Source organism: Corvus kubaryi, unplaced genomic scaffold, assembly GCF_017639235.1.
Source record: "Corvus kubaryi isolate FWS band 111438036 unplaced genomic scaffold, C.kubaryi_AGA036_p1.0 37201, whole genome shotgun sequence".
In the NCBI taxonomy this organism is placed as follows: Eukaryota; Metazoa; Chordata; class Aves; order Passeriformes; family Corvidae; genus Corvus; species Corvus kubaryi.
In genome coordinates, this window is record NW_024581058.1 from 669,399 (window position 1) to 690,441 (window position 21,043).

At 41.5% G+C, this 21,043-nt stretch overlaps 1 protein-coding gene across 7 annotated transcripts in view; it reads left to right on the forward strand.

The window, feature by feature from the left end:
- Window positions 1-21,043, forward strand: part of SHANK2 (SH3 and multiple ankyrin repeat domains 2) — a 278,469-nt gene that overhangs the window by 124,664 nt on the left and 132,762 nt on the right. The gene's annotated exons all lie outside the window — the stretch shown is intronic.

The following is a 21,043-nucleotide window of genomic DNA, read 5'->3' on the forward strand; positions in this document are numbered from 1 at the left end:
ACTATATGACACATTGGGGCTTTTTTTCCCCTTCTGATTTTTAATGGCTCAGATAAAAGGCTTGACAACAGAGGCCGAAAACTCTTTGAAACACTCCCCAGTTATCTGAGATCAAATTCTTCTTAATTTAAGCAAGATGATGGAGCAGCTGCTTAAAAGTAATGGCAGTGCTGGAGGTGAGCAGGAAAATGGTGCCTGAATAGAGCAGCTGTCAGATAATCCATATTCTGTTCTGAAATCATGGCACTGCTTTTTGCTTCCCTCCCTTGCTGGAGAGCTCAGCTCATTTTGTTACTGATCGGTACTAAAGAGACCCTCTGGGGTCAGAAATAGATTATTGGTGTTCAGGTAAAACAGACAGACCTGAGTGAATGTTCCCAATAGTGAACTCACAAAAGGAATTGAGTTTTAGATGGTAATGGAGCTTGGCTGAGTTGTTTGCACACAGAAGTGTGTTTGTGTTTGTTGCTGAGTTTGAAACTTTACCTTTGCTTCCTGAGCTGACATGGAAGATGTCCATCGACTTCCTCAACCCTCCAATCAGTGCACAATTCACAAATAGACAACATGGCTGTGAAAGCCAAGCTGATTTTGTGGATGATTTACAAGTAAAAAGCACTCCAATATATTGTTTTGGGTCCTTTTTCTGTAGCCAAGGGTTCAACTCTAATTATACAACGATCACCGAGTCTTTGCTTCGTGCTTGCAGTTGTGTTTTGCACACATCAAGAATTAGTTTAGTGCTGTCTAGAGAGACATGGAAAACACTCTGTATTTTGGCTGCCCTCCTGGAAATAATAAAAGCAATTATGTTGGATACCTTGTACAACATATTAGTGATTTAAAGAAATGAAATATAACATATCTTCATCTCATAATTCGTCTGTAAGTTATAAAGCTATTTTTTTAATGTTATATTAACACTTATTAGTCAAGACTTTAAAAAGAAGGAAAATAGTTACATACCTGACTGTAAATCCCTATAGATTATACCTTTTCTTTCATTTTTCCATGATCAAACCTATCCTTTGGGTTGATCTCATGGAACACTTTGAAGCCCTAGGCCACTGTTTGAGAGAAAATGCAAATACAGATAGGAAAATCCAAGGCACCTCCCCAAAATCCCCCAGTGTTCATGCTAAGATTTCATCATCCAAAGACAAGACACAGTTACACGCAGCAAACAGGACTGTCAGAAGAAATGATGCCAGAATTGGTTTATTTTAAGACCCACAGGATGTTTCTAATGTTATAGATTTTTGCTAAGTGCTTGCCCCAGAGAAAGGCAAATTAAAGGTTCTCATTCCATTTTTAGAAAACAAGTCTTAAGGGTGTAGTTTGTTTTCAAATGGACACTTGAAATCCTTCTATTACTCTTCCTCATTTGTCTTAATGCTTTGATTATAAATGAATTACCATTTTCAGGGTGACCTGGTGAGGTACTACCTGTGTTCTGGGCAGCAGGTGGACAGATGAAAATGGAAAATTATTATTTTCCTCTAAAATGTCTTGTTCACTGGGGGCAAGGGCAGAGTCTGGAGGAAAGCAGGGAGGTGGAAATGATTGTCAGAGGGGTGATGCATCAGTGCCCCGCTGGGTAACCCCCACTTGCTGTGTTTCCTGGGCAGCCCAGCAGTGGGATGGTGCCATTCCTGCCGAGCAGCCTGCTGCCTGTTTCCTCCCTGCCGCAGCAGGGGGATGCTATTCTTAGGAGTGGGTGTCCTCAGGTCCCCACTCCCCCAAAACAGATTGCAGGAGTGCTGAGAGGGACAGACACTTCTCGGCACACACAGACACAGGCCCAGACCTTGCCAAGAGGGCTCGGTGCTCCTGAGTAGCTCGGGGGGGAAGTGTTTGTGAGAGTGATAGGCAGGGAAGAACACACACCTGGGGAGCAGAATGGCTGCAGGGGCTGGTAGAGCCGTGAGTTCTGCTGTGCCACTGCCTCCAGCTTCTCTTTGTGTGTGTTTTTAACTGCGCTTTCAATGCTGCCACTAACCTGGCAAAGACACATATCTGGTTTTTAGGGTAGTTTGTGTGTAAAACTCTCTTGTTCCTAAAATAGTGGCTGCTGTGCCTAAAGTCTAAGTAATCTTGACCCCACACTTCTGTTTCATCATGCTGTGTCTGGGGAGAGAACTGCTAAGTATTACTGAACTTCTCCTCATTAAACAGGTGCTGAGTTTATTAGCATATGTCTTATTAGCTGTCTAATAAATGCAGGTGAGACTGATTATTTAATTAGAAGCTTCACCTCTACCAAGATGTTTTTAAGTATTCATTTTGATAGATGTTTTAGCATTCAGTTCTGAAAATATGAAATACTAAAGTTGAACTCTAATGAGCTACACCATAGTTCCTGGATTTTAAGATTCAGTGAGGTTTCACCCTGTCGATAGAGCTGGAAGACTGAAATTGATTATAAATATTCTCCTCCAAAAGTAAATCTTTAGAATTTCTTGAAGTCCTGACCTTACTTTGGAGGATGCTGCTAGTCATCACATTTAAAAGTTAAGTGGAAATACTTAAGTTAATCAGCCAAACACTTCAGGAAGTTCTTGCAAGGCTGCTCTGATCCAGTTTAAGATGTATTACTGCACCTTTTAAAAGTAAAGGATCAGTAATAGTTGATGATCATGAGTAACAAATAAGGCAGCATGTAAAATCTACCATCAGATCTGCTCAGAATCAAAGGATATTAAGAATTTTCCTTTAAAAACACTATCCACTTTCTTAGGGTGTGCTATATGGAAACAATACTGATGAAGTGTTTCATGTGTCATTGAACACATATAATTTTGGGATCCTGCCCATGTTTTCCAGTACAACCATAAACAGGAATAAATTTCAAGTTGTCGTGTTATTTATGAGGGACAAGCTTGAAAAAACATCCAATATTCCAAGACGTTGGTAGAACAGAAGGGAAAGGGTTGCCAGCGGGATCACAGGTACTGTCACGCACACAGGGAACAGGATCTGGGCTTTCTAACAAGATTCACCCCTGACAAGGATTTTCCCTTGATAATCCTCCTGTTTCAGATAGCTCAGACTGATTACTCGGGCACTGAAATGGGAAGCTTAAAACACCACTTATCCCTGATTGCTGGAATCTTGTTCTGGGAAGCTTTTGGGAGAACAGCGGTTGGTTTGGGTTTTGAACCAGAACTCGCAGCTTAAGTCTGAAAAAATCTTTTGTGGTGCAGGCTCTGGAGGATGCAGCCTGTCACTAAGTAGCAGATTTATGGTTTGACTTTCAGCTGCCATGGCAAAGCCCAGAGAAACCATACTGACCACCACAACAGAGAGTTTTGAATGGAAATCAATGAGCTTGAAGTGATTATTGCCTGAATATTACTTAATTCCCAGTCTGGCATGGCCACACCCAGCCCTATCATCAGCTCAGGTTTGGGAGACTGGGACAACCAAGAGTATTGGGTCACTAAAAGGTGGTGAGTGGCTTGAAAAGCAGTTTGAACTGCAGGTGTGAGTTTATATTGCCACAATCCCTGTCATTCTGACTGAATTTTTTTTTAATCCATTCTAACTTCATACCTTTAAGATTAAATTAAATTTGCCCAAGTTGTCTCTTATAGTCAAGCTTTAAGGTAAAGGTTGCAAATATGTCACTTGAAGGAGCATGAAAATAAGAAACCCATTTCACCCACCCCCTAAAACATGTTAAGAGTGTCTTTAATGCTTTCCCAAACACATATGAAGAGTTTGGTTTAACATTATTGCTGTTCATAAACGTAAGAGACCAATGAGTTCCTGGAAGCTGATTGTTTTTCTGGAGCTAAACTGCATTTTTCTTGAGATGTGGCTGATACAAAGCATCAGGACACTTAAAAATTGCACCACTGCTGGTAAAAGGTACCTTTAAAGCTTTAATTTTAATTGTATACTGTTTTTAAAGTAGTTTGGGGTTTGGTTGGTTTTTTTTTTTTTTTGGAGGAAATTCTTTATCTTGCCAAGAATCATTTTAAAGGTTTTTTACTGAAACCTGCACTACATAACATTTTGCTTTTCCCTCCTGTGAAATGTGTACATGCCGTATATATTGCAAGCATTCATTTTTGATGCCCTAAATCAGGTTTTACCTGATTTTGCAACACTCATTTTGCTTGTATGATCAGACTTTCATGTGAATATGAAGACACTGAGGATTTGTATTGGTTTTTCTCTTCCTTATTGGCTTCCCCCTGATTTTCTTGCTGAGCTATTCCAAAGTGAAAAAGTAAGAGATACCCTATAGGCCATCTTCCACATGTACATGATACATGACCTCAATGTTTTTCAACATCTCAGAAGCAAGAACATGTTCTGAATTGTTATTACATGCATTTGATGAGCTATTTAATGGTTTAATGATAATATTTAAGTCAGGGCTTCTTGACGTTAATATATTGTATTACTCAAATCAATTCATTCCATTAGTATCCTAAAATCTGAAGCATCTGTTTAGGAGCTCAATAAATCTGACTGTTCTGGTGTCTTTATCTGGGATATCAATATTCAGAAGCCTTTCTGCATTCTAAACGTGCTGATTGCACCTTTTTCCTTACAGAAAATCAATTACCCTGCCTTGCAGCAGGCAGAATTTTAAACAGATACAATCCAAACTTGAATTTCACTCCCTGATTTGATTTCTGGATGCTCTGTGTGTGTGTACAGCTCTTCTGTGGCCCTTGTTTAAATTCAGGATAAGGTCACCAGTGTGCACCTGATACTGTGCAAAAGGTTTTCCTTGCATTTCCTGACAGACAATATCAGCAAGGGTGGGAGGGCTTTGGAAGAGTTTCTCTTGGTTTTCAAAATGATCTCAAGTTTTCCAGAGAGCCATCCCTAGTGAGGTTTTGTCTTTGACTTGGTTTCACATTCCTAGCTCACCAAAGTTTGGGATTAGCACCCTTCTCTCCCAGCCCTTGTTCTGAGCCCGGTCAGAGCCGGTGCTCATCTCTTCTGTTGGCTGCCATCCCAAAATCACTTTTTTCCGAGTTAAGTCAAAATGAAAACGTGTGGCTAGCAAGAGCAGACAGGACCTTTCGTGGCTAGGAAGTGCTGAGGAGCAGCCCCAGAGTTCTGCTGTTTGTGGGTGCACCCGGACACGAGTCTGCCAGAAATGTTCCCTCAGACAGAAGCCCCGTTCCGGATGGAGCGGCTGGAGCACGGAAGGAGTGACGGATGTGCCAAGGGATGTCCTTGAATAAAAACAGTCTGGCTAAGGATTAACCCATGTGCTTCTCACACACAGAGTGGTGAAGCGGAGATGCCCCTCACAGTGGATACGTGACGTGTGCTCTGAGCTGCATCTTCGAGAGCAGTCCCTGCTTTCAGTAGCTGGTCACTAGGTGGCATCTTTGGGTTCCGAATTTAGGGGAAAACCACTCTAACGGTTCATTTGTGCTCAGCCTCGTTTCACTTCACTTTTAATTCTGCCCGGATATAAAAACTTGAGAAAAGGCATGCCAAGACAGAAGGAGACGGGGGGAAGGAAGCATTTTTCTGTATTTTTTGGTGCTTTTTGAGCAGTCGGGTTTATCTTGAATTCTAATAATTATGTCTAAACATTTTGGAATACTTCTCTAGGTAATATCTGTGGAAATTTTTAGATGATATATTAATGCAGATCTAGGAATCTGTCATTTATTGTTTGTTTTTTTTCCCCCACACTCCTTAGAGATGATAGTCAATCACTAGGAAATGTTCCAGGTAAAATCACATCTTCAAATCACTTGAAACTGAAAGCAACCAAACAGCAGTTACCAGCAAGGATTTCCAGGTTAATACCAAAACAACTTCTGCAGCAAAGAAGAATATGTCCAGCACTATAATCCTTACAAACTGAGGCATCTTTAATGTTTTTATCTAGAAATAAGTAAAAACTTCTGTCCAGATTCTCTTGATTTGAAGGTAATGTAAATCTTTCCTAACACCAGCTGAAGGTGAAAATAACTCAGTAGGTGGCAGTCCACTTAAGCCAAAGAAACACTGTGAGTATCAGGGAGTGGGATTTGAATGCAATAAGGTGTTTATTAAATATTTCCATGTCATCCAAAGTCAGCATGGCTTGCATCTTTTATTTAGAATCCTCCAGGCTATTGACACTTTCTTTTTCCTATCTGGAGCTGCTCTGTAAAATCATGATAATAACCCTCTAAATGTATTTGGGAAAAGTTCTTCTTGCAGGCTTCTTCTCCCAAATGCTTGTCTGTGTGTCTAGAGCTTGTTTTGTGCTTTTTTTTTCTTTTTTCCCCCTTGCTTCTCACACAACAAGAAGGATCTGTCACTCACACATTAGCCAGTGTTTTCATTTGATTTTTTTATAGGCTGATCCTCAGAAGAGGAATCAGTGTTCTCACTCAGTAAATGGCCTGGATGTTAAAAATCTCCTCTCGCACTCTTCCCAAAGATGTTGAGCCCTTTGGGAATGGTGTCAGCTGCCTGTTTCCCTTTCACCCCGTGGCAAAGGTGGTCTGCCATGGATTTGTATCCGTGTTGCTGTAGGATCCATCACACAAATGGTTTCCTCGTCGTCAGCAGCATGAGGGACCTCTCTTTGATTCAGTCCTCTTGGTTGCCATGGCAGGGAACAGATGCTGGTTTTTTATCTTACCTACACAATGGATTTGTTACCCCAGCAGTATGCAAACTGCTCGAAAAGTAATAGCACAAAAATATATTCATTTAAAATAAAAGAAGCCAGAGCTTTACTGGTGTAGAACAGTGTGAGTTCTAAACCTGTTAAATATAACTCAACTCCTATTGCCTTCATCCCCCTGTGTGTTTGCTTCACTCCCAGCCCCTTTCAAGGAGCCTACAATCACTCCCCCTCTGTGTGAAAGGAGTGCACTCAGCGATACTTTAAAATACAGCCAAGGGAGTTGCTTATTTTCCTGAAACACAGAAGGTGTGGGTGTCAGAGGCAAAAAGCTCTGATAACCTGCTTAAGCTGCTCTGACAGTGTTGGTGGACATGTGGGGCTCAGGTATGAAAAAAGTTGAAGGGAGATTTTGATAACATTCAGGAATTTTTGACAGTGGCTGTGGCTTGTCCTTCTGTGCTTTCCCCTGTGCTCAGCACTGGTGAGGCCACACCTCGAGTGCTGTGTCCAGTTCTGGGCCCCTCAGTTCAGGAAGGACTTTGAGGGGCTTGAATTCCTCCAAAGGAGGGCGACAAGGCTGGTGAAGGGCCTGGAACACAAGCCCTGTGAGGAACGACTGAGGGAACTGGGGTTGTTTAGCCTGGAGAAAAGGAGACTCAGAGGTGACCTTATCACTCTCTACAACTCCCTGAAAGGAGGTTGTAGCCAGGTGGGGCTTGGGCTCTTTTTCCAGGCAACAGCTGACAGAGCAAGAGGACACAGTCTCAAGCTGCACCAGGGGAAATTTAGGTCGGATGTCAGGAAAAAGTTTTTTACTGAAAGAGTGATAAAGTTCTGGAATCATCTGCCTGGGGAGGTGGTGGAGTCACCATCCCTGGATGTGTCTAAAAAAAGGTTGGATGTGGCACTCAGTGCCATGGTTTAGTTGAGCTGGTGTTAGGGCATGGGTTGGACTCGGTGATCCTGAAGGTCTCTTCCAACCTGGTGATTCTGTGATTCTGCCACGTGTTTGGCCACGTGTAGACTGTGGAGAGAGAATGTGGCAAAAATACAAATATTGCCGAGGAGGTCACTGAAGATGAGGCCAAAGGATGTCTGAGAATAAATGTTGAATCAATGTCTTATAGCATGGGGATGGTATAAAAGAAAATTCACATGAACTTCGCTGCTGCAGTTGTTCCCAACAGCTTCTGGTATGAAGGTGCCAGTGGATTACTTCTGTGGGTTTTACCCCAGGTACAGATTGTGCATGTGTGATAAATCATGGCAGAGATAATCAGAGAAAACTTTTGTGTCCTGGGAAACACTCAGGGCAAATCTGTGTTGTAGTGGTCTAAAATAAACAGTTGTGTGTTATTTTTCATAGCCTTGTCCACTAGGAATAAAGATGTTTTTAAATGTAGCAGGATTCCATCACTTTGCATAAGTACTGGAAGTAGAGTCAGTGGAGTAGAAATAATTAAATGAAAAGAGAGTGCTTGATGGACCTTTAATCTTTTTATGTGCAGCATAAATGCCAAAGTAAAGTACACAACCCTAATAGCTACTTAATGGCCATGCAGGATGTTGTGCAGCGGGCAGATAACCCTGCAAATGAAGAACTGCTGCAGAAATCCTTAAAAAAAGCATGGAAAAAAGCGATGCAAGCTTCTACTGGGTGAAGCTATGAAACAGATTGGAATGGGATACCACCTTGTCACGGCTGTGCTTGACTGGGCAGAAATAACACCAAATTAATAACCTTCTATTTTCTTGGGAACTTTTGAAACCTTTTGTGATCAAAGGCATCGTTTGGGGCTTCCCAGTGTCTGGAACCTTGCTTGTGGTAAGGGGAGGAATCGCACTCTGAGGTTGTGTCCGCGGCTGCAGCTACAAACTGCAGAGCTGAATAAATCTTGAGCTAAATTCTCTTTCCAGACTGATGTGTGGATATGACAGGAGATCTCATCCTCTGTAATTGCTGTTGCTTATTCCAAGTGGTTCTTGCAGCTTCTGGATGTTGAAAATGCCAAAAGTTAGGTCTGCTTGGTAGTTTTCTAAAATGTCTTTAGTAAGTGCCTCTTACAGAGGAGGGCAGCTTGAAATGTTGATTTGTGCAGTGGAGCAAAAATTCCAGTGAGCAAAATCTCAATCAAAGTTTAGTTTGGAAATGTGTTTATTAGCTCTGATAACAGAGGGAAAGAAAATAGATCCCTAAGTACAGTTTTTAAAATGGAACCAAAGTAAAACGGGTGATACTTTGGCCTGAGAAGTGTCCTCTGGGATTTTTCATCAATCATAAATACACATTTAAATTACACTCAATTTATAACATTTAGAGGATGATTTTCTCCTCTCTATATTTTGTACTTTCCCCAAAGCTGATGATGCCTTTTCTTTTCTTCCTCTAACTTCTAATCTCCTGACTTTTTGGGTAAAGAAGTCCATTTTGTTAGATCTCTAATTATGTATTCAGGAGGCTTCTCACTTCTCCAGGTTTTTTTTGGCTAATGACCACTCTGCTTCACTTTATCTCAAAGAAAAATGCATGATGGCTTTTATTCCTTCAGGAATAAAGCAGATGGCATTCAGCACAACATCTGGGGGGGGAAAAAAACCCTCAGATCTTTGAAGTGTTTTTAGTAAAGTAAACACTGCTAAAATGAAATGATGGATTGCTGGCTTTACCTAGAATATCCCTGGATGGAAGGAAGGTTCTTTTAGTTCCTACCTATTTTGAGTGTTTTGTATCTGGAGACAGGATTTAGAAATTGATATGTGCCAGCAGCATTTCAGTTTATGACATTTTGTGGAGAAAAAGCTTCAAAAAAATCAGTATTATTCCTGCTTTGGTTCTGGGAGGAGCACCCTGATTTCCAGTCCTGAAAACACCTCAGTGGATCTGGGCTGCTGCTGTCAACACAAAACACTGCAATTGATTTTTGTGATTACTCTAAAGCTGGCAGAACTGCAGTTAACTCTAAATCCTGCACTGTGAATAGCAAACCTACCTTTATCTGCCTTATTCCTGTTACCCGTTTCTAGATGAGGCTTCTTCTTTTAACCAGTATTACCTTAAAATTTTAACATCATAATGTTCTTGAGGTGACAAGTTGTCAGCTTCAGGTTATGTGATGGGGAAGGAGATTATCTAAAAGCAGTTATTTGTCCATTTTCTCCTGAAATGCTGGTGATGTATGGCAGTAAGTTGAGGTTCCATAGCAGTCCTGTGAAGAGTAATTAGACAGTGATGCATGAAGAGTGATTGTTAAACCAGTTGGATCTTTCTGAGGGTCAAAAGAACTCTTCAAGCTGTGCAACTTGTTATCACTGTGAGGTGATTCTGTCTTGTGCTGTCTGTGTGCTGGATTAGGGTAAATAATGAAATGGGATTTTTAAATTATATATTTGGAGGATTAGATTTGCATGGCCTCTTTGTGGATTAAGTTTGGATATGCTGAGATGCAATTTATGTGTGAGAAGGAGATAAAGGACAGGGAGCAGGGGGAGAAGGTGGGAGTGGGATTATCAAGCACAGAGAGATGGCTAATCCAGGTGGGCTTAATACACTCAGTTACATTTTTAGAAAAGAATAAACTGACTAAGTAGAAATCTCAATTAAGTGCATCCCATGTTTGAGACACCACTGCAAAACAAAAATTCACAAATTCAAAATCTCTCTCCCACTGCTCTTTATTTGCCTTTTTCCACTCAAATTTGAGAGGTCCCAAAGTCCACCCTATAAAAGCTTCTAACAGGCTGTATCTTCACATTTTCACGTTGCAGGTTTGAGAGTGATTTTGGGAGGTTTTGTACATCAGTTGGGAGGTTTGAGCTTTTTACATCATTTGACTATTTGATTTCTTCAATTATAACACTTCACAAATCTCATAACTAAAAATCTCGTAGGTACCAAGATGCAGCATAATTCCTTTTTACTTATTAGTTTATAGGCATTAAGCAGGACACATAATGGAGTTTCAGGAATAATCAGTCTTAGGAGAATTCATTTCTATATCACTGCTTGCTTCCAAGAATTAGTAATCGCAGAAAACATCTGGAAATTATGGCAAGTTTATTTTGCCATTCCTGCTGTTGTAACCTTTGGGCACCTTGGAAATAGGTTTTGCCATCAGCAAACATACAATTTTATCATTAAATTTACAAGCTTAAAGCTCAGGTCCTTTTTCAGCTGCACAACTTTAAACCAGGTGTATTGCCTTCCTTTGGTGCTTGCTGTCGTCTCTGGGATGCTGTTTGCACTCCCTGTGCCTCAGGTACCTCGTTCTCTAAATTGCAAAGCTTTTCTGAGGAGAAACTTCATGAATGTTGATCCACAGCAGTAAGCTGGTCTTTTGCTGTGATCACTTCAGGGATAGTTTTCACTTCTGTTTAGGCAATTTCATCCTAATTGCATTATTTGAATGGTGATACGTTTAATTTTTGTAATACTTGTATATTCCTACAATTGCATGGTCAGATATTATTCCAAATTTGGGTAAAATCTACACTTTCCTTTCACCTTCACTGGAATTTGGGGAAAACTGGACAAGCCACTCTTCAATTTAACCAGTGCACAATTAAAAGGCATCTCATTTTCTAGTGGTCCATTCATGAGGGTTTCAAAGTGTGTTATAAATAAAACTTCTTCAGTCTCTGTCACAGGAGAAGTCAAAAATCTTAACTTCGGAAACAATTTTACTGTCACGTTTAAAATAAATTCTTAATCTAGATTCAACTAAGTGATGGAAAATAAAACTTGAAAGGGTCTGGCTTTAGGTGTAGATAAAAGATTGTCAGATTTGAGAAGGAAGACCTACTTTCTGCTCCTTTTTTTGAAGACTTCAGCAGATGAAGAAAAAGCATTAAGTGAAATTGTCAGAACTAACAAACCAAAAGCTAACAGAAAGGATAAGATATATATTTCAACCTGATTTTTAGTGTGATCTTTTATTGTTCTTCATGCATACTTATGGCCCTCTCTCTTTTTTCCCCCTCTTTCTGGTTTTTACATCCTGTGATTTTGAATCTAATTAATCAGACTTCATTCCCAGTGGTGGCTTGGTGTCAACAAGGAGAACCCCGAGCAGGTAAAAACCCCAGTTCTTTGTCTCCTGAGTGCTTCCTTCAGTAGGTATTCCCAGTATAGATGGAGAGTGCTCGGCTGTGGTCTGGAAATACCACATTAATCACTTGAGAGGCCTTTTCCTGCACAAGTGTGTTTCCTCTTCCTCAGTTCCTCCTGGTTGGGGTCTAATTGTGACGTTTATTGGCAGAAATTGCATTCATTTCGAGTAGGTTTGGCACAGGGACCTCACATTCCTGGTGCACACACAGGTAGCACAGAGAGCCAATCTCCTCTGTGGGCTCCAGACTTTGGAGCAGCACTGTTTAGTCAGTCACCTCACTTGTTGTATACAATGACAACCACTCGGGAGACCTTTTCTGCAAAACGTGACACAGACAAGCAGAACTTGACAAAATTGTCAGAAGGGTTTGAAAGCTGTGCTTTTGTCAGTGTTTTATCAGCTCATGCTCCAAGAGTGAGGGGAAGGGGAAAAGTAATGGGGTAGTAACACTAAGTTCAGATAGTCTGAGACAACTCCCAAAACACTTGGTCAGAATCACCAGCACAGTCCCTGTTCCACAGCATTTGAAATTTTCCTGTGTGACACGAGGTAGGAACAGGTTGAGTCCAAAGCAGTGGGAATGGGGCTTGTGAAGGGTCTGGAGCACCAGGAGCAGCTGAGAGAATAGGGGGGTTCAAGCTGGGGAAAAGGAGGCCCAGGGGGGACCTTGTGGCTCTGCACAACTCCCTGATAGGAGGGGTAGCCAGGTGGGATCGGGCTCTGCTCCCGGGGAACAGGGACAGGAGGAGAAGGAACAGCCTCAAGTTGTGCCAGGAGAGGTTCAGATTGGTTATTAGGGAGACATTCTTCATGGAAAGGGTTCCAGGCATTGAAACACTGGTATCAGAACCCAGGATATTTAAAAGCCACTTGGATGTGGCACCTGGGGACATGGGGTAGTGGTGGCCTTGGCAGTGCTGGGAGAACATTTGGACTCAATGATCTCAGAGGGCTTTTCCAACCTTAATGATTCCATGATCCTGTAGCTCTGTGATCAGTAGACACCCAGCTATACCTGAGCTGTGTGCTGTGGTTGCACATGGATGTTTAGTACTGTATTGATCAGAAATTATATTTACATCAATTTTTTTAAGGCTCATTAGCCCTTTCATGCAGATTAAAGCATTCACTCTCTTATTACTCATCGAAATGACTCAAGTGGAGTCTCTGACCAGTAATGAAGAGAGAAGTTTTCAGGTCCCATGGATTTTCATGGCCAAACATTAACTCCATTAGTGTTTTGCAACAGATACAGTCTGACTTCATTGTGTGCTTGTTGCGTGAGAAGTATCTTTATTGCATTTTCTTTTTTTTTTCCCTCTCATAAGCAGCAAAAGAGTGGGTTTAAAAAAAAATAAAGCAATATTGTTTTTAGAACACTGCAACAAAATATAGAAGTGATAGCTGTGGCACATTTCTAATAGCTGGGCTGAATCATATTCTGTTCCTCTAATGGCATGCGTAATTGCTCCAGGTTTTCAGGCGTCCTTCAGCCGCACTTATTTAGATTAGTGACTGATGCATTTCCATGGAAACCTGCAGCAGGGAAAAAAAACCCTCTTGGTACAGCGTGGAACTGAAGGGACGTGGGCTTTGAGCCTCGTGTAAAGTAAGGCTGCTCGGTTGTGGTCAGCTTGGTTTGGGGTTTCTGTTGTAGCTGCTCTCTTCAAAGGAAGAGGAGCTGCCAGCAGCATTTTGTGTAACAATTTAGAACGCTTGTCAAATCCTACATTCCTTGAAAAGCTTCAACTTTCTGAGTGTAGTCGAAGGAGCACATTTTGAAATGAAATGTCTGGGGTGTTCTTCTCAGGGAGGATGCAGAAGCACCCAAACCCCAGGTAAGCTGGTGAGAAACTGGCTAGAAAGTCAAGGTCCAAGGAGGGAGTTCGTTTTGGGGGTGTTGTGTAGAGCTTTAATGAAGGGTCACTGAGTTTTGAAGTGCTAGTGGCAGGAATGGAAAGGTTTTATACAACCTCCATCACTAAAATGCCTGGAAAATATAACTACTTTAAAAAACTTTGCACAGTACTGTTGCCTTTCTCAATATCTGGTACAATGTAAATATGCATTGCTTAATATACAATAAATAGCTGATTTTTAGTGCTTTCTTAGAAAACTCGATTCTCAGCATTCTCAGCAATTTGTTCTAATTTCCAGGAGTGTTTAAGGTTGCAACACGGATTTTCAAATGTGTTTTTTAAAGTAATTGCCCTTATGTGTTTACACAGTGCTGTAAGGGCAAGTACCTTCCATACTTTTTTAAAAGTAGATATATTTTTGGATTTGGCTCCTTTCCTGCTGCAATCATCCTGATTATTTGGAATACCAGTGTAGGTTCTCTAGGAGTAAGCTCTCAAACCAATGATGATAGTTACTCCTATTTGAAAACTAGTTATCCTGTGGCCTGGCTCTGAACCCTGTGTTACTTAGCAGCCATCAATGCAAAGTATCTCCAACCATATCTAGAAATGATTTTGGTATTTTATACAAGTTATTTTTTTTATTATGATATCTGTACATAGCCATTTCTATATATTCTGATACAGCACCACGAGTTCAGTTGATAAAGTCTGGTACTCCTGTTAAAAGTGATGAGGTGTTTCTAAGTAACTTTTCTTTTGTATTTTGGAATTTATAGTTGAACATTTTATTTTAGACACATGCAACAGCGTGGCCAGGCAGGAGTTCTTCCTGGTGAGCAGGGAACTGTCCACATCCACATCCACATCCACGTCCACAGATCCTTGTTCCACTTTCATCTTCCCCTCTCTGGTCCTGTGTAAACCTGGGTACCACATTGCTTAGCAACATCCTGCTCTGAGCTGTTTGTTCCCTCTGACTGGAGTTATAACATTAAATTAGAAGTTATTCTGAGGCCCTTGCAGTGGAAGTTGCAAAGTATTCCTCTCTGTGTTGGGTTTCGGTCGTGTTTCATCCACGGTGAAAATCAGACTGGGAAGTCCACGTGCACAATCAAGGCAGAGGAAAAGAAAAGAGCTGGAGTGCTGTGGTGAAAAAGATCGTGAGGTTCTAGGAACTTCCCATGTTATCTCCCATGCTCAGCAGCTCCTTATATATTCAAAATTTTATCTATTATTGAAGGCAGAGAATTTGACAGATCATTGATCCTGAGTACAGCTGGTGAAGATTTAGACTTGAATGGAGCTTCTTGTAAGGGAGGAAATTGAGGGGAAACATTCGTATCACCATTGATGATAAAAGTCCATAATAACTCTTGTTGAAACTTGCTGTACATGAAAATTAATGATTTTTGAAATTGAACAGAAGAATGGCTTTCCAGGGCCTGTTTTTCCTTACTCAGCCCAAAATAATTCCCCATCTGTTCTTTCCAACTCGGAGTGCACAATGACCTTCTCCAAAGCAGTTGGCTGTCTTTGTGGGGCTGTAAACATGTCTCAGGTGGGAATAATCCCTGTCGTGCCAAGCACACCACAGCTCCTGCCACACAAGCAAACGCAGAGTTCCTTCACAAACCTCTAATGGGATTTCCCTAGATTTAAGGCAAAGTCACTGAGTCAAGGCAAGTCATTAAGCCAGGTTTCACCTGGCACCTGCCCTTTTATTTTGGGTTATCAGTGAGAACGCAGATATTTGCAGGACATATTTGAAATATTTGCTGGGAGGATGAAAACTGTGAAATAAGGTGTTATGATTAAAAACACTCGTACCCTGAGTCACTTCCAAAGACCTGGAACATGACAGCACCTGAGCTTTGTAAGTGAACAAACCATCCTGACCTTCAGGATAAATGACATTTGCAACAGATGATAGCGCAAGCAGGCAGCTCATCAAGACTTCTTTGTTCTCCCTGAGTTTCAAAAACAAGATGCCTTTATTTATGTGTGCAGGAGCACTTTGGGATCGACGGGGAGAGCTGGTTTTTATGAGGCACATGTACATATTGTCAGGCCACAATTAAAGGTTAAACAAAGTGCACGGAAGTTGCTCTGTTTTGGCCTGACTTTGTAAAAATTGGGCATTTCAGCAAGGATCAAACCAGGTGCAAATGGACCAAAGCCATGTGCAGTTGCTGGAAACTCCGAGGTCAACATCCAGCTTTTTACAAGTTCTTCACTCTTTTGCTTTAAGATGCATTTTACTCTGTAAAGCAAAGAGGGAAAAAATCTTTCCTCTCCCACTTAATTTCCTTCTATGACATTGCCCAGAGCTGTGTCTGTGCCTGTCCCAGACCCTGAGTGGTTTAATCCTCTGCATCCTCTGCAGCTGAGACCATGGACACAAAGCTGCCACAGACGGGTTGGAAATGAAGGGCGGAGGGAATGGAGACCCTCAGAAACCCAACGGGAGAACTTAGGGAAAGATCAAGAGACCATTACCACGTTTTGAAAATATGAGGGAAGAGCTGCAGAGCTCCCGAATTGTACAAAGGGCTGGTAAAGTTGTTAGGACACAAAGAAGCAAGTGTTTCCACAACTACTTGCAGGTTTGGGGTTTTTTTGAGGTGTAAGTGAGCTTTTTGTTAAATTAAAGAGGAAACTGATGACATGGGAAACGCTGTTCTTCCATAACTGCCTCTCCAGCAGGTCCAAGTTGCATATTTCAATTATTAAGGTTTCTCTTGCAAACAAACTTGCTGATTCACTCCATTGATCAGCCATTTCAGCATCCTTTGTGGGTAAACTAATTCACTGTATTCCAGCTAATCTTCCTCTAAGGATGCAGGAGGGAATCAACACTCAGTCTTCCTTTCTTTTTTTGAAAATAAGATTTAGTAGGGGGGAAAAAAAAGAAAGGAAAAGCAGGACGACATCCAAGGCTTTGCAATTCCAGTCAAGCTGTCCTTGAGACATTTTTATGCTTATTCTCAAATCTGAAAAACTTCAAAAACCACTTAAGATTTGCTGTTTCTCAGCTTTAACTGAAGGAAAAATTGGTTGAGAGCATCACGTCAACTGAACACTGGGACTTAAAGAAACCCCAAAACATCCACAAACTGAAACAGAAGAAAGTGAACCATGAATTAAAGGTTTTTGTTAATTTCACATTTATAATGCCTTCATCATATGTTTCTTTTCTCTTGATCCTCACAGTTTATCCCTTCAAATGAAGCATCGATGTTTTCACCTCAGATTTGCAAAGATATGAAAAAGATAATTGTAGTTTCTTCTGAATTCTTGTGTGGTACATACCTGCAGATTTCACTTCCATGAGTTTTAAGAACCCTTTATCAGAATCAACAATCAAACAGTTAATAGGGAAAAATTCCATTTCTATTTCTTCATCCCATTTTTTATCCACTTTTTAGAATCCATAATCTTACTCTGTGTGATTTGGAGGAGGATCCCTGACCTTCATCTTTCCTGTGGCTCAAATGAAATGCTCAAAGAAAGCAATAAGAAATATAATGATAAGCAATTGTATAATAGGCTGGAAAAGAACTTACTTATCACCATTTCCACGTACCATATTTAATAGAAACTCCAGTTTTGAAGAGTCCCCATTTTCTAAGGGGGAAAGGGAATAAGTAAAATAACTTACTGAGACTTCACAGTTTGTGGTATGAAGAATATTTTTATCTCTTGATGTGATTATTTTCTGGAGCAGCATTTGGTATGGCAAATATTTTGGATATACTTGGGATAGAAAAATGCACGCTCTTCTTAGTGATGTTTTCACTCCCATGAACTTTTTCTTCACTTCTTCTTATCGCCAAATTTGGATCAATTTAAGGAAAAACTCCCAGGATAACAACTCCCTGTCTTGTTGCAAACCAGCACAAGTGTCCTTGAATTGTGAACTGCTGATTTTATTATTACTCTGCTTTCCTCAGCTTTGAATAACTTCTTGTCTAACCCTCAGCATAAATAGTTGGGAAAGTGTTTTTCCCTCAGGAAGGGGAAGGTGCAGAGGGAAGGCCTTAACCTCAGCCACTGTTTTGGGTGTTGCACATGCAGAGAGCTGTACCTGAGCTGCTCTGGCAAAGAACACCTATAAATGTCTGTTGCATGAGTGAAACATCTCCCAGGGCTGTCACTGGGGAAGAGGGAAGGAAGAAGGAAAAGCTGCATGTTTTGGTGTGGGGATGAAACCCACCTCTACCCACCAGTGGTACCTGGAGCGAGCCTGCTGCTCTCTGTTGCCTTCCCAGTATCACACCACAAATTCCACTCCTATTTCCTTTGTTTCCATCCTGTGGACAGGTTGGTGACTCTGAACCTTTCCTAGAGTGCTGGCAGGCCTCTGACAACATCCCCGCTGGCGGAGCGTTCCCGCGCAGTTTCCTTGGAAACACGGCGCCGAAATGCCCTCCGAGGAGCAGCAGGGAGGAGAGAAGGAATGGAGACAGTTGCTTTGGGATTTTTTCCCCCCTTAGTTCTTTACTCTTCCAAAGGAGTATCGAATATGCAAGCAGCCTACTCCAAGCAGGAGTGTCAGGCTGGGAACTGGGCTGGCTGCTGGAACAGGCCCACAATTGTTACATGGGCCAAAACAGGGCAAGAGTGGCCTCATCTATGCGGATTAGAGTCCAAAATTTATTTCCTGCTTTTCATGGCAGTGATTTTTCAGCTTTTGATGGTGTCTGCAAGCTCTGTTGGAGTCCTGTGGTCACTTACGAGACTGAGAAGAGAAGCTACAGGAAGTCCTACATTTATTTGGAGGAAAGCCCTCACCACTCCTGGGGTAGAGAAAGGAGGAGATGTTTTCCACCTACACTTTCTCACCCTCTTTGAACCCTATAAATTAGATTCTGGAAGGGCAGGGTTTGAGCCTGTTGCTCACTGAGATGTCTGCAACAATAAATGATTCTAATAAAGAAACAGCTGGGGCTTTATTATTTGGATTGCCACTATTGCCCAGGGCACACAGCTTATTTCTGCTGCAGCTCCACTGGCTTCAGTAGAAAATGGATCAGGAAAAAAACTGTTGTGTCCTTATGGTATTTATTCTGGTAAAATATGGGCTTCTCAAGAGATCTAGAAATTTCAAGTGATATCTCAATGTTCCTCTCTTCTGTCAATGTAAAGGAAACGGGACCATTTTTGCAAACCCTGGTGCTTTGTACTGCCTCTTAGAAAAACATTTTGAACTGATCCAACTTAATGCAGTGACTTTTTGTCTGTGGTGACATGTTCCTCTCAGTAAGAATGCAGTATTAATGAAATAATTCTCTTTATTAAAATATAGAAATTGCTAAATAATGTTTTTCTAGACCTTCTTGTCCATATATTCTTTCTGGTCTTTCTAATCTGTCTGCAACCAGGTTTAAGAAGAAATCCTCAAAAGACTCTGTGGGTAAAAGCTTCTTAGATGATGATAGGGTTGTTAGTCTTAGCTGGCCCTAGCTTGCTGCAAAGCATTTTGATAAAGTGCTGCTCTTAAGAAAACCTGGGACATGAGAATGGGTACAAATGCAGGGAAACCTGGAGCTAACCCCTTGGTGCTAATATACCTATAATAGTGTTACTGTGCTATATTTGGCTTGAATTCAGAACAGCATTTGCCTATGGGTTCTTTGTGTTCTTTTGTCAAGTCAGAGAATGGAATCCTGCTCTTTTTTCAGTCCCCAGTCCATTCTGATGGCAGATTCCTGGTCCTCCCCCCTGCTCCTGAGTGTGTGTACTTATGCTGTGTAATAGGGCAGCCTGGAATCTGAGTCAGAGGTGAGGGAGAGAGGGTAATTAGAGAACTTAACACAGCAGCCTGGGAAAGTGCCACTGAGCCTCGAGTTCAGCGTCTTGCAAGGCTCCTGTTTTCCCAAATAATCCCTGACTGCACGCAGAGGAGTGGGGGGAAGCAGAGGGGTGGCAGAGCTGGGGAGCAGATCCAAGCTGCAACTGAGGAGTGCTGGCTCTGCAGTCCTGAGGAGCTGAACAAAGCTCTCTGTCTTGCTGTGCCTTCATGTCCCTCCTACCCACTTTGTATTCCTTACAGCACTGAAATATCATGCTATTGAAAACAGATTCTGCAGGGGAAACATCTGGCTCCTGGTGGCTCAAGCAGTTGTTCTAAGATTTCAAAATATTCTTCTTCATCATCATTTATTTCTTTTAATCATTTCTGAGGGACTTCTGAAAACAGGCCAGGGGGAAACTCTAAGTAGACTCCAGGTTTATGATTTTCTGTGTTTTTTCTGTTTATGTCTCTTGGTATTAACCTGATTTTTAGAATGGCATGAAAGAAGAATGTTGCTCGTTGGGGAACAGACTGCAATTTGTGCAGCAGGAGCAGGAATTTTGGGTAAAGGAAAGGCCTCTTAGGCAGAAAGTACAGTTTGTAGGTGAGTGACAAAGGGACAAAATAAACTAAACTATCAAGTAGAGATCATATTATAATAGGGATTTTCTCCCTCTCTGGCCGTCCTGTAGGATGGAGGCTGGCTGGTCTCCAGAACATGTATATAAATGTAAATATTTCTGGTTTTCCTTGCTACTACTTTTCTTGGACCTTGTGAATCGGTGCACAGATCTAAAGAAACAACTTTCTTACTCCCTTAGCTGGCTGGAGCCTGCACACACATTTTCAGCTGGAATCTCTCTGCATTATGGATATATTTGTATTTATGCCTCCAGCTGGGGGCACGATCCAGTTATGTGTTGGGTACACTGGTTAAAGCAAGGAAAGATGCATCTTGCCCACCCTTCTTCCCAAAGTCTGCCTCCCAGGACTTTCTCCTGCTCCTTGGCCCTGTTCAAAGCCCTTCCATCCTGCTCTGATGTTCTTTTTCTCTCTGCAGGCTTGCCCTTGGTCATTTGACAGCACCAATTTCTCAGCCATTTGTACCATCCTTAAAAGCTGTGCCACAGAGGTGCTGTGCCACAGAGGTACTGTGCCTTCAAGGCTGTGTCTGGCTTGGAGAGTTAATAAAATCTGTTGGGATGGTGTCAGGCTGCCCCTCAATGGAGAGTCCCTCAGCTGTGCAGATGAGACTTCTGCGGTCATAATCTAAACCAGAAACTTTTGCATCTGATTTTTGATGCCTTTTAGCCAAACCTTCAGGAGGTTGCATTGGAGGACCAACCTGTAGCTAGGCAAAAAAAAAAAAATTGATTTGCATATTCCAGCTATTTTCCCAACCTTTATGAAATGTGTTGCAGGTTTTTCTTCTTTTTTTCTTCTCATATTTTGCCTCTCAGCTCTAAAAGAACCAAATATTGGACGCAAATTTTTTGCCACTGAGAATGTGAGTGGAGCTTTAAAACTTGTGAATGATGTGATTCATGATCTCTGAGAAGTTCCTCTTATTCACTTGATGTGTCTGATGTGATAAAAGAAGCCAACGTTATTTTCCAAAATGCCTTGAAACGATGTTAATTCACTGTGAGGGAATATAAACAAATACTTCAGCACTCGA